Consider the following 12,441-nt stretch of genomic DNA (forward strand, 5'->3'; position numbering starts at 1 on the left):
TATAGTCATGAAATATAATTGACATTTCACTCCTTCTTTAACCATTAAAAAATCAAATATACTCGTTCGTTAACAGGATTATGTATTCGTTATTCGTATTCATTCTGCAAGAATTACTGAAAAAATCACTTTTTACGCATTCGAGTATTCTCCAGAATTCTATGCTTCCGTAATCGACGAAAAATTAACTATGCTCAAGCGTAAACAATATCATTCAGTCGTATTTGTCCTGCACCCGAGGAACTACGACGAGAGTATTTCAGCAGTTGAAGCAGTCAGAGTGGCGGCAAGTGGAAAAGGCAAGTGTGTCGTCCGACTTCTCGAGAGAAGCTGTTACGGTAACTGGCTGGTTTCTGGCGGAGTTAAAGTCAAAGGGAAGCGAGGGGTAGAAGGAAGTGAACGAGAAAGTTGCGAGTCGACTGTAGCCAAAAACGAATTGCCGCTATTAACTTCGACAGCTTCTTAATAGCGACGCGATGGCGTAAATTTTCCTCGGCTAGTCCACTTTTATCGCGTCGTAATCGAGTCGTCGACGAACAACGGACGATAGAAGGTTGTTTCGAGGCTCGGAGACATCGGTGTGAGAATTTCGGTGAAATTCGAGGGTCGCAGATGTGAAACGAGACACGAGTTTTCCTTGGTCGCGTATGTAACACTCGAAATCGGAATATTCTCGTCGTACATCATGCAGGATTGTTCCTTTCTCACGTTGGATACGTTTCGAGGGAAATGTAATGGAATCCCACGTGTCAACGTAGGAAAACTTTTGTTAGCGAAACAATAGATAGAATAGGGTGATGTACGAGCGCGACAATTTTTTCATAACTTCTTTCAAGTTCTATGTAATACTTTGGAACGTTACAGAGAAGTTTTAAGCAGACAGAAAGGAAAAAGGTAGATGCAGATAATGTTTTGAATTTTTCATTTTGTTAGCAGTGTTAACGTATTGTATCGAAAAATGTTATTTTGCTATTGTAGAATGATATATGGCTGGCATTGAAACTTACCAGGTTGGAAACGCACGATAAATCCCCCTTTTCTTTTGCTATCTTCGTTTCTCTTGGAATTTTACTCGCTATTTCTGCAATAAACCGACAAACATATCTTTAAAAAATATTTACTACCATATTTTATTAACAAATATTTCATTTGTGTTTGAATTTCACGTACAAAATAACTTTCAGTTTGATTTCCAGATCAAATATGCGTCGTTATCGTTTATATTTAAATCGAACATTTAAAAAAATATTACTAGCATTATCTGTTACGTGTATATCTATGTTAATGTTCATACAGTTTCGATTATTTTATACGAATTATTATTTTATACGTTCGTTTTAATTAACAAGCGACACAAGAGTCAGAAAATCAACGAGAACGAACTTGTCATAAATTGTCCGCGTGGTCTTCAATCGATAGCCGAAAAATATTTACATAGAAAATTTGAAATATGCGAAATGTGTTTTCATTAAAGCTGCCGTGACGAATCAGCTGCTCAATTTGCGGCTAGCGTCCCGTCAAATGAAAATGTATTGGTCGAAATAATTACGGAAACCCGTGTCGGGAACGAGAAACGGGCAAAGAGTTGCTGAAACAACGCAAATATTAAAAAAGAACCTTTGTATGGAAAGGAAAAAAAGATCAAGATTTTATCCAACGAAAGGCGTAGACATTTGCTTTAATCCTACCAGGGAAAAAATTAATTTTTTAACTCCCAGCCACTTGCACCGCTTTGCAGCGTAAAATCCTGTTCCATAAGTTCATTTCTTCCTTAAACTCTAAGCTCCGTACGGTGCGCTGGCTTAATTTTGTTAAATCAGATTTGTTAACCCTCTTTCGCGAAATTCGTGGAAAAATATCATCGTGTTCTCTCTTTTGATACAAGAAAAATATTCAAGTTTCCTACGCGAGAAGGCAGCACTAATATTTATGAACAAAGGTATGCATAAAAGTCTTCTGCGAGAAGTATTCGAATACTTTCGTCAGCCATCGTAGATATGATGGTCGTAAACGACGAAAGTATCGTAGTTCGATTCGTTCGTAATCTGGTAATTAAAGTACATCTTACGAGAAACAAGCAAATGTCGAGATACTGTGGAGCGGTAGCGTAACTGTTCTTTCTGTCTAGTCGTTTTTCTACGTCTCCACGCATCCATTATGCCGTATTGCACAGGAGTAATTGCCTGGCAACAAACGAGCCCCGGCTTTTCTCCGCGTTTCCTCGCAAGGAATTAAAAATTTCACCGACCCGACGCGCACCGCCCTTGTCGTCCGACAAATTATGCCTTTTGCCACTACGGACCCGACCGTTCACGCCAGATGCGTCTGCACGACTTTTCATCCCTCGCGCAATAAAATATGAGCTGGAATTTATAATTTTCAGAAGCACGTCAGCCTCGCCATTGCATGCCGCCTGTATGTCCACGTAACCAAGCCCCACCGACTATTTCGTATTTATCCAAACTTCCTTACGTTTTGCGTTTTACGCTTCGCGTATTACGAGAGGCGCGCGTGCAATTAAAAATTGAAAGTAAAAGAAGTTACGACGCGCAATACGAGCGTATATTATGTTTAAAATTCTATTTGAAGGTAACGATAATGTTAGATTTTATCCTTGTAAAATAGTAATGAATTACGTTTTGTCAGGCAAGTAGTACGAGGCGATATCTTGTCAGCCGCTTGACGTACGAGCCTGAGTTATCGCGAGATACAGTTGAACGATGTATGGGTAGGCAAGTACGAACAAATGGAACGTGCGGTGTATTTAGGATAATGATAAAGTAATGTTGCGGTGAAATGAAGTCGGCACTTATCAGTTTTTATTTAGATTACGAAAAGAAAGCTGAATTACGTGCCATTTCTGAAACCTTATCCAGCGTTAAATACTCTGTTACGGTTGAAAATAAATATCCTTCTTCTTTCTATCGAGGTACAAGATATTTCATTTGAAATACGTTTATTCCGAATTTGATAAAATCCGTGTAAAACTATCAGCTAATTTTATAACGATAATTTAAACAAAAGACGCGGGAAACAGAGAATGTTAGAATGTAACACCGATCAGATTTAATAAAAAGTTTACTTGAAACTAATATTTGGTAAGTCGTTTACAGGAGCGTACGCGGTCAGGTAAGCGGTACAGAATTGTATGTGGCAAGACGTGTAGAACAGAAACGTTTATGGCGCGACAGAGAACTTTAGAATCGAATAGAACAGGTGTGTGCACGGTCGAACAAGCAACCAGAGGTGCACGAAACTTTGAAACAAGTACCGTATTTCGGCGTACGACCAAACAACTAGATTATATACAGTGTGTAACCAAACTAGCGTGTTACAGCTAGTATGTGGTCAGACAAGTAGATTATGCGCGGTATTTGATCAGACGACGGCATGGATATACGCAGCCAGGCAAGTAGTACGAAGACGTTACGTGGCGGGCCAAGCAGAGAGAGGATCGTGTTTAGTTAGATAAATAGCATCATAATCTTATATAGTCAAACGAGTAGAATAATGCTGGTATATCTCGTCGGCATAGTAGAACAGGATACGTCCGCAGTCAGATGAGAAGAACAGGAATGATATGTAGTCTGGCAAGTGGCATAGAGGAATTACGCGATCGAGCATGTAGAATTGGATGGTGTATGGTTAGATTAGCAAATTACATCTGAAATCGTTGTACAATAGCTAAGAATTGCTACACCTATACATATCTGACGTTCTTGTATTATATCTCACGTTATAATGCGAATGTACGTGAACGATAAAAAAAAAAAAAAAAAACACTTTCTTAAATTATAGAAATTTTGTTTAATCTTTGATTATTGTAATATTGTAGATTTCTGATACACGTAACAGCTTTGTAATATATTACTGTATTATCTAGTATTCTAATAATATATCTTTTATATGTTGTCGAAACAGTATATAAATTACATTACGTACATACTTTAATAGAATTGAATCGTATAATTCTATTATATGATTTCGCTTCCTGATCTCAAACAGATAAATTAGGAAATTTCTATGTAACACGTAGCAAAATATTTTATAAAATTAATCAAGTAATTGTTTAGAATCGTATGTTCCACTTTCTCATCTTTTTGCCACGCATCTCGCTATAAATTGCAGCAAGTGATAACGCGGCCGAAATGTATCGACACGTATCATCCGCGGCGGTAAATCAGGCGTATTCAAAGGGGATCAAAGTTATCCGACATTTTCCAGCTGTGTGATATGATTAATCGTTGGTTCTTCTGCCACAACCTCTATCGCCATTCCCATTATGGAAATGTGACTAGCGCCATATGCGATACTTTCAACATACGGTAACATCCGACAGCCTAATATTTGTCGAATACCACGTCAAGTGCTAACGTATTTTGTATTTCGATCGGTGTTGTTGGAAGTTTGCATCGGAGAACATCTCCATCGGGATTAGTTTGTATCGTAATTCCTTAACCCGTTTTCGAATTTAATTCGCGACCACTTCGACGGCTCGTAGTTCGTTATTAGCGTACGAAATAGCTCGTTAACGAGTATTGCAGCACGTACACTGCATTTCATAATTAATTCATAGCGAGTGAAACCAATTAAGAATTTGATTGCGAATAGTTCGCCGCGGGTGTCGCGTCGTATCGAACCAACGAAGGAAAAACAGAAGAGTTTTTTCAAGTTGAATTATAATTACGAAAGTAACGTGATATTTACGGTATAAAAGTTAAAAACAATAGTAAAAGGTTGTACCGTCGGCGCAAGTTATCTTTACACTCGAGCGTAGCACGAATATTTAACGTTTCCTAGTTCCATCTCGTCGTGGATGTATATGTTTTTGAATGTGGACGGGACATTGTTAAACAACAACGTTGACGCACGCTAACGCGCCACAAAATTGTAGCAGATATCGCGTAATTAAATTACCGACAAATTTGATAACATTATGAAACACAAAGGTACACGTTAAAAGTTGCGTAATGAATGTTGAAACTTATGTAATTATCGAGTTAGGCGAGTTTATAAGTTTGCAGGGACCGGCGGCAGCCGGTTGCCAAGATCTATTTTGTAATTAAAGTTAGAAGATACGAGAAATTGCGAAGTTTGTGTTATAGTTGCATAAAATGGCAAAGAAAAACCTTAGCACCTTAACCCAGTTCCAGAGACTTAATTAGAATTTTCGTTCGCTGGTGAGTTCTACAAGCGTAATCTTTTTTTTTTTTTACCAAGAAATGTTTCGTGTGACTATTTTATTCACAGAGACTTATGGAATAGCATAGAAATTCCATCATTTGAAAATTACTAATTGATTCCAATTCAAGATTATTAGTTATTCAATACTAACATATTGAAAGTAATCTGATATTAATAGTAATAGCGATTTAGTGTTTTAAATATTTTTAAATTACATTTAATATTAATATTAATAGTAGTTAATTTAAATTTTCAGATCATTCAGTATTTATTCTTTTATCGCGTAACTGGATGTATTTAAACATTGGTTTTATGCAGACTTCCTTTCGTTGCCTCGTAACTCCACTGTTTTCATATTCGGGATATCTAAAACACCTCTTGGTTTCACTATTTTCTACTTATAGAAAATTTATTCAAATTTTTATCGTATTCCATCCTCTTCCCTTTGTTTCATAATTAAGTTTGTAAATTATAGAGTAACGTTTGAAACACGTTTTATCTTTACAGTCTTGACATTCTTCCGGGCTGTAACACTACTGAAAATATAATTTCAAGCAATTTTCTCGTTAAGTTTCTTGGAAATTTCAACTTTATTAGCGGATACACAAAATCCCATATCTTAATCGCCTACTTTACATCCCTCGAGTATCTTCGGAAACATTTTTATCTCGAAAGTTCTTCTCATTTACGATTGTTCCACTGCTTCTCTTCCTGCATAATGTTTCCGGTGACCTTAGCTTGGAATTTTCTTAAATTTTCACCCCCTCAACAACGTGTCCCTTGCATCTTGATCACTAAATCTCCCTAAAAGCATCTTAATCGCTCTTCGACTCCACTTTTCTCGTTACCACACAATTTTTCTCAGATCTTTCCAACGATTCTAGTTTCTTCGATATGGACAAAGAACAAACATCCATCCTCGGGATAAAGACCGACTCGATATATCGATACTTGATACGATCTGCTTGAAGTATCCGAGTCATGCAATCGTTGAAGTAGTGCAGAATAAGCCAATAGGGATAGACCAGAGGATAAAGCCATGATGATCGTTAGTTTGGTTTCTCGCCATTTTTCCTCGATAACACTTTTCGGTGACGCACGATCGTATTTCTTTCCTGACTCTCTGAGAAAGAGAAGGATTACTCTGATTTCGACGTCGATTTGAATCAGTGTTACTGAGATATGTATAATTTTGTGTGCTAGACTAGATCGACCGCGTAGTAGTGACACACGCATGTGAATATGAGTGTGTGGAACTATGTGTGTATCGATGAATATCTTCGAAATCATTTATCAAATAAATATATGGCTATTATAATATAAATTCTAAGTGTAAATTTAGTGTTCCTGTACCATTATTTCGGCTATTAAGATCCAAAATTCCGTCTGGTATGGACGATGATGAGACAAAGAGAGTGCTGAGACGCGTGCAAATGTATATCGACGAAGATCCTGGGAATCGTTCATTAAATAAATCTAAAACTATTTTAATATGAATTCCAAGTGCAACCTTAATGTCGCTTTACTTTTATTCCGGCAATTAAGATCCACAATTGTCAACTCAAGTATCACTAGGAAATGGAATATTTGCTCATTCCCTTTATTCCTTGCTATCTGTTGTTATTTCTGTATTTAGAGGTAGGATCACAATAGCTATTATTTTATCCTTTGGATAAATCTATCACACCGTTCTGAGCCGAAAAACCTTTATTGCGCTTTCTCGCATGGACTAGGAATAAAAACAAAAGAATATCTTAAACCTATCGATTATATCTAGAACTATGTTCCAGTTACTATTTGTTGTAACTAACGCATCTGCGTATGGTTGGCGAGCGCGAACTCACGTTGCCATTTTCAACAGTATCAATTTTGATTTTAATCAAGATGTTTTATACGATACCAGAGAGATGACGGTTCGGAATAGATTTTATTATGTCATGGTTTGGTAACGAGTTAATTTGGCCGATTCGACTTTGCCAGAAGTTCGTGAGTATGCTTGGCACGTACACAGTTTCACCTGGATGTCGCGCTTCTAACGATAACTGCCAAGTTCCCGGCTCCTTCTGATCTCGATGCGAAAATTTGACTTCTGCAAGGTATTCTTAAGAAGCTGCAAATGTAGAAATGGCAGAACTTTCGTCGACAATTTTCATATTCTCGCGCGAATAGGATGTAAGTCTTCCATATGGTTCCGCGTGAGTCGTCCAACTTTAATTGGAAAATGAAAACTTGCTTGATTTACGCGCGCAGAATATTTTATAAGCGTAAGTCGCATGAATGCGGAGAACACGTTGGTTCTGTAATTTTCAATCTCAACCAGTACTTAAGTCTGGTATAAAGAAACGCTTGAATAAAAGAGTATAATGAATTTTAAAGGTCGGTTTTACAAGGTCCGTTCGAACTGGTTTAAATCAGGGGAAACAAAAGTGTCGATCCGAAAGCAAGAGGAACAGGCATATTGTACGGGCTAACGCGTCTCGTTGGAAAATTTATAAACACGTTTCTCTTTTGTTCCGTTTTGAATTGAACGCCGCGTTTCAGCCGTTGAATGCCAGGGTTAAAAAGTTCGGCCGTGTTTTATTGCAAACGAATTGAAATTATGCCGTGGAAGTATTATAAATCAGAAACGGAATGCTATCTTTTGTGCCATTTAACGAGGGCAGACGAGACTTGGGGCTAGACAACGACAAGACTTCCTTTTCACTTGTTTTTCTTTTATTTACCACCAAATATCGCTCGACGATTCTCCTACACAAATTAAATGTATCGAGGAACGAGGTTCGTTGGCTTCATCGAACGAGTCTGCGAGTCATAAACTCCACTTCGATTCAATTTCGATGCTTCCGTCTCATTTCTAAGCAAAGTTCGAAGAAATTATTCGACGCTCAAAGAAACCGCATTTGTTTCAGAATAATCGTTTCTCACTCGCAAACGTTTCTGAATCTACATTTCGTTTAACGCTCTCAAACTCTTTGATGTCTCTAAAAATATTTCTTCCTCCCTGGCCGTGGACAATAGTCTGTTGGCATTCAATTTCGCGGTTCGTTCGTTGCTTGTGCGAAAGTCGAACAGAAATTCCATCGACGGTCACCTGGTTGACCGGTAACAGAAGAAGACCACGCATCCAGGAGCGGTACTTTTTGGACAAAAGAACAGGGAAGAGGTTGATTTACTACGACGCATAATTTTCGTCCTGGCATTAAATTAATATTTTCCAGGCTTTTGTTCAGCCGTTCCCACATAACCAACGGAGAAAAGAATCTTGATGAATGCGGTTCCTTTTGCGGATCTCGTTCAACTATGGAGCGACCACGTCGTTCTTAGTGCCGACTCTTCCTTCCTTTTGCTCACTTCCCCTCTTTCTTTCTTTAAGGAGTGACGCCATAATCCAGAAGAAAGAGTCCTTTTGAAAAGGAACGCGAATTCCTCGCTCTCGTTTAGGCCAGACATTATAGGCGTTGCTCGGTTACCTCGCTAAAAGTCATGTTAGAATGAAAAAGAGGGGTTTGGCGACTTAAAATATCGCCGAAATTAGCATTTTCGTTGTTGGGTGAACCGAGAAGTGTAGTAGCCTAAACATTATAAATATCAAAATTACTAAAAGGTATAAATATATCGGAACGAGGACTTTTATATTTTTGCACCTTTCAATTTCCCATAAATTTCTAAATAAATAAATAAACATATATATGACACTTATGTATATACAGTTACCTATCGTGCAGAACCTTAGGCCTCGCGAACGATAAACGAAACAAAGATGACGTGTTTATCGTGCAATGTACAAGAACAAGCGTTAAGCAGATAATATAATAAAGCGACGCGAGTACGGCCAGGGAAGAAAGTTCGAAAAATGTTGAACTGCCGTTGGTAACTGGTCGGGGTACGGTGGAGTGGTTTAGTTTCAGGCAAGACTTCACCCCAAGTTGTAATGAAAAAAATCAAGAGGCTGGTGTTTAACTTTCAGGCAACTTGGAAATTTTCATAAAAATTTTCTGTAAAAATTACGCGCAACCCTTTATCGAAGTTAATGTAACCGAACGTGGCTTCGCGAAATTTCCGCTCGAACATCGAATCGACCAGTTAAGCTCGGTTTATCGTATTTCCAGCGACAAATCACGTGTATTACTCAGCTAAAACGGGTGTGGACTTCTTACGGGTAAACGAGAATGGCGAGTGCTTAAAAACAAATGATAAAATGAATTAAATAACCGAGGAAAGGATAAAAAAAGATTACAAAATAAATGAAACGCCTCGAACAAATCTCTAGCGGTATAAATTGTAAAAATTCTGACCGGTAATGTTCGTTTTATCCACCAAATGGCGTACTAAATTTGGAATATTTTACATATTTTTTCGTATTATACGCATTTTCTACATTTTTGCACGTCTAAACCTATAATTGCATAAATATTCATAGTCTACTTATGATATCGCGTTGCACGTTATAACGAGACGTGATAAAGTGCACGCGTACCGAGCTAAAATTCAAAGTCGATTTTCTCGAAAACAAAGCCTCAAACGAAAAATTTTTGTTCTATATTTTCGACTTCTTTTTTCGCGTAGAATCACCCACTTTCCGCTTGTACCACCATTTACCAACCACCCTGTATATTTCGTATATTACAGAATTTCAACCGCGGTAAAAGTAAAGCACGTTAAAATCGAATATTTTTATCACGTCCTTGAAAGAAACGAAGGCTGTACGATTTCTTTGCAACAAAGGAAGGAGCAAAACGTTTCTTAACGGAGAACTCGTTAACCGGCACTTGTAACGGCTGAAACAGCCTGTATTATAAACTCGAGAGTTCTCTTGGGCCGGCTGTTTCACAAGCATATCGATTTTCCATCGAAAGTATAGATCGTTTCACGTGCCTTTCAGATTCGACGACCTCGTTATCGCAGGTTAGGCCAAGCGAATCTAAACTTGGCCAAATTCAAATCGAATTTCCCTTCTGCTTCGTTGCTTCGGTTGATTTTGACGGATTTCAGAGTCAAATACAATCGTTCGCGTATTTTCCTCTCGATACTTCGCCGTTTAATCTTCGTCTCGTACTTCTTACTATTTTTGTGTCAAACAAAATTCGTTCGTTATTCGCATAAATCGTTAGTGCAGTTAATTTCTACTCGTGTTTGACTTTCCTGTCCGCTATAAAACCTGGCAAATTGAGAAAACTCCAAATGGGAATATAATTTGTCGAGAAATACGAAACGCCATAATATTTGCGAAATATTCTATATTCTCGAAACATTTGCGAAATAAACTGTCCAAGTCAAATGCGTATTACTTAAAAATTCACGAATTACGATTCTCGAGCAACGTATTTTAATTAAATTTCTTGGAAGGAAAACATCGCGGAACAACATTTTTCCAATTATTTCTCATTAACACGAACTTTCTCAACTTTTCATCCCCTTTTCCGTACTTTGCCAAAAGGAAATAGAAAAAGCTGCAAGCATACAGAAAGACGTTGAGACATTTAACGAAACGTCGCGCCCCGTAGTGCGAAACGCAAACGTTTCGAGATTGAATGGCGCCTAGCGTTGAATTGCCAGGGACCGGAAAAGGGACCAGAGTTTCCCGCGAGTGTACACGCATCACGTAATTCTGGTTCGAGTTGAAAGGGCGGGTCGACGGTCGAAATGGCGTTGAAACGGCGCGATACAACGAACTCGCGTCTCTTAAGCGCTTAAATTATTCGAAATGCGGCGGAGGGATTAGCAAGCGTCAAAATACTGGCACCAGTTCAATCTGCTTTATAACTGATCGGGTTTAACGGCCAATATGTAACCAATAATGGCGATAACCATGTCGTTAAAAGTTGTCTGTCCATCCGGCAGCTGTAACCCTCCCGTTAAAAGTAAATTTGCACTGGAACCACAATGGAACTTTCTGTTGGAACTAGCGCAATTGCGGCCACGTTTCGGTAAATATTTCAAGAACGCGGTTTACGAAATCTCTTGTTTCGTTTTTCGCTGTATTACAAATATGTTTCGTTCGATTTCGCTCATGCTTCGATTTGCTAATCATTTTAGTGAATTTTTTTTTCGAAGGAAATGAGTCGAAACGACGGGTTTTTTTTTATATGTAACACGCAAGGTTTTAGAATGATTTTACAAATTGATTATATATTTCGCGAATGATAAATGGAGTTCCGCTTTACACTTGGATTTAATCTGCAAGCAAGAAAATTTAATTTTCTTCCAGATTGAAATTTGTTCAAAATTAACTACGATGTTTTCTTTGGTTATGAATTTAATTTTGTTTTGTAATACCTCGGTTAGGGATTTTAATCCTTCGCCTTTGGAATTTTACGATTTTTTCAAAGTATCGTAATTACTCCCTGTATAAGAAAAGATACTTTCGCCATTTTCTGATAACCGTCGTACCGTAAATGTTTTGAAACGACAATAATTTTTCATTGTACAGCGAGTTGAAGCTAATTGTAAGTAACAATATAACAGGAGTCATAACTGAGGATGCTGAAGGGATAAGTGTCTTTTCAAGTTTTGAATATCTCATAATCCTCTTCCTAGACGTAATAACCGTAGTATCTACATAACTGCCAAACTTTAAAGTACACATCTTTTCAATAAGCAACCAGCACGTGTAGCATATTGGTGTAACATACCGAATCGTAATATAATACGTTGCTTGTTATTGCGAGAGTGGTTTTTCGAATAACGCTTACAAAAGAATAGAACGATAATCTATAAACAAAATTTCATCACGGTCGTGCTCGAAACAACCGAAAATTAGTTCATGGAATGGAAATTGCACGGTTTATTTTTTAACGAAATACGCGACCGACTTTCCGTGCAATTATAATGTAATTATCGCGGTGATTACACGGCTGTATAAAACAGTAACGATAAATTTTCGCCGATTCGCATTTATTTTCGCAACGTTAAACTTCGAGTTAATTGGCCAGCTGCCACGTAAATAATTTTTTGAATCAACAACTGAACAATTGCTAGTTTGTCATTAACGCGTGTAACGTAACAACGGTATACTTTATTTTTAGAAACAACCAGATCGAATAAAAATTAATATTCTTACTTTAAGATTTTACAATATGTCGATCGTTGTAGAAGGGTTACTAAGTTTTGTCTATTTTGCGCGAGCTACGTGGCTTAATGAAAAATGAAAACTCGGTCTATTTACTTTTTGGTCGCGTCTACTTTTTAATTAAACGTCATACTATTCGCTTCATGAAGTAGCATACAGTGATTCAAGCCGTAATTAAGAACTCAAAA

At 37.7% G+C, this 12,441-nt stretch overlaps 1 protein-coding gene across 3 annotated transcripts in view; it reads right to left on the reverse strand.

The window, feature by feature from the left end:
• Window positions 1-12,441, reverse strand: part of LOC122570748 (neuroligin-4, X-linked-like) — a 223,234-nt gene that overhangs the window by 119,909 nt on the left and 90,884 nt on the right. For 2 of the 3 annotated variants that reach the window (XM_043733546.1, XM_043733544.1), the window contains exon 2: window positions 1,008-1,081. The exons of the other annotated variant lie outside the window; for it this stretch is intronic. The gene's annotated coding sequence lies outside the window, so the exon portion shown is untranslated. The remainder of the gene's footprint in view (window positions 1-1,007; window positions 1,082-12,441) is intronic. 3 annotated transcript variants of the gene reach the window in all.

Source organism: Bombus pyrosoma, linkage group LG9 (assembly GCF_014825855.1).
Source record: "Bombus pyrosoma isolate SC7728 linkage group LG9, ASM1482585v1, whole genome shotgun sequence".
NCBI classification, from domain to species: Eukaryota; Metazoa; Arthropoda; class Insecta; order Hymenoptera; family Apidae; genus Bombus; species Bombus pyrosoma.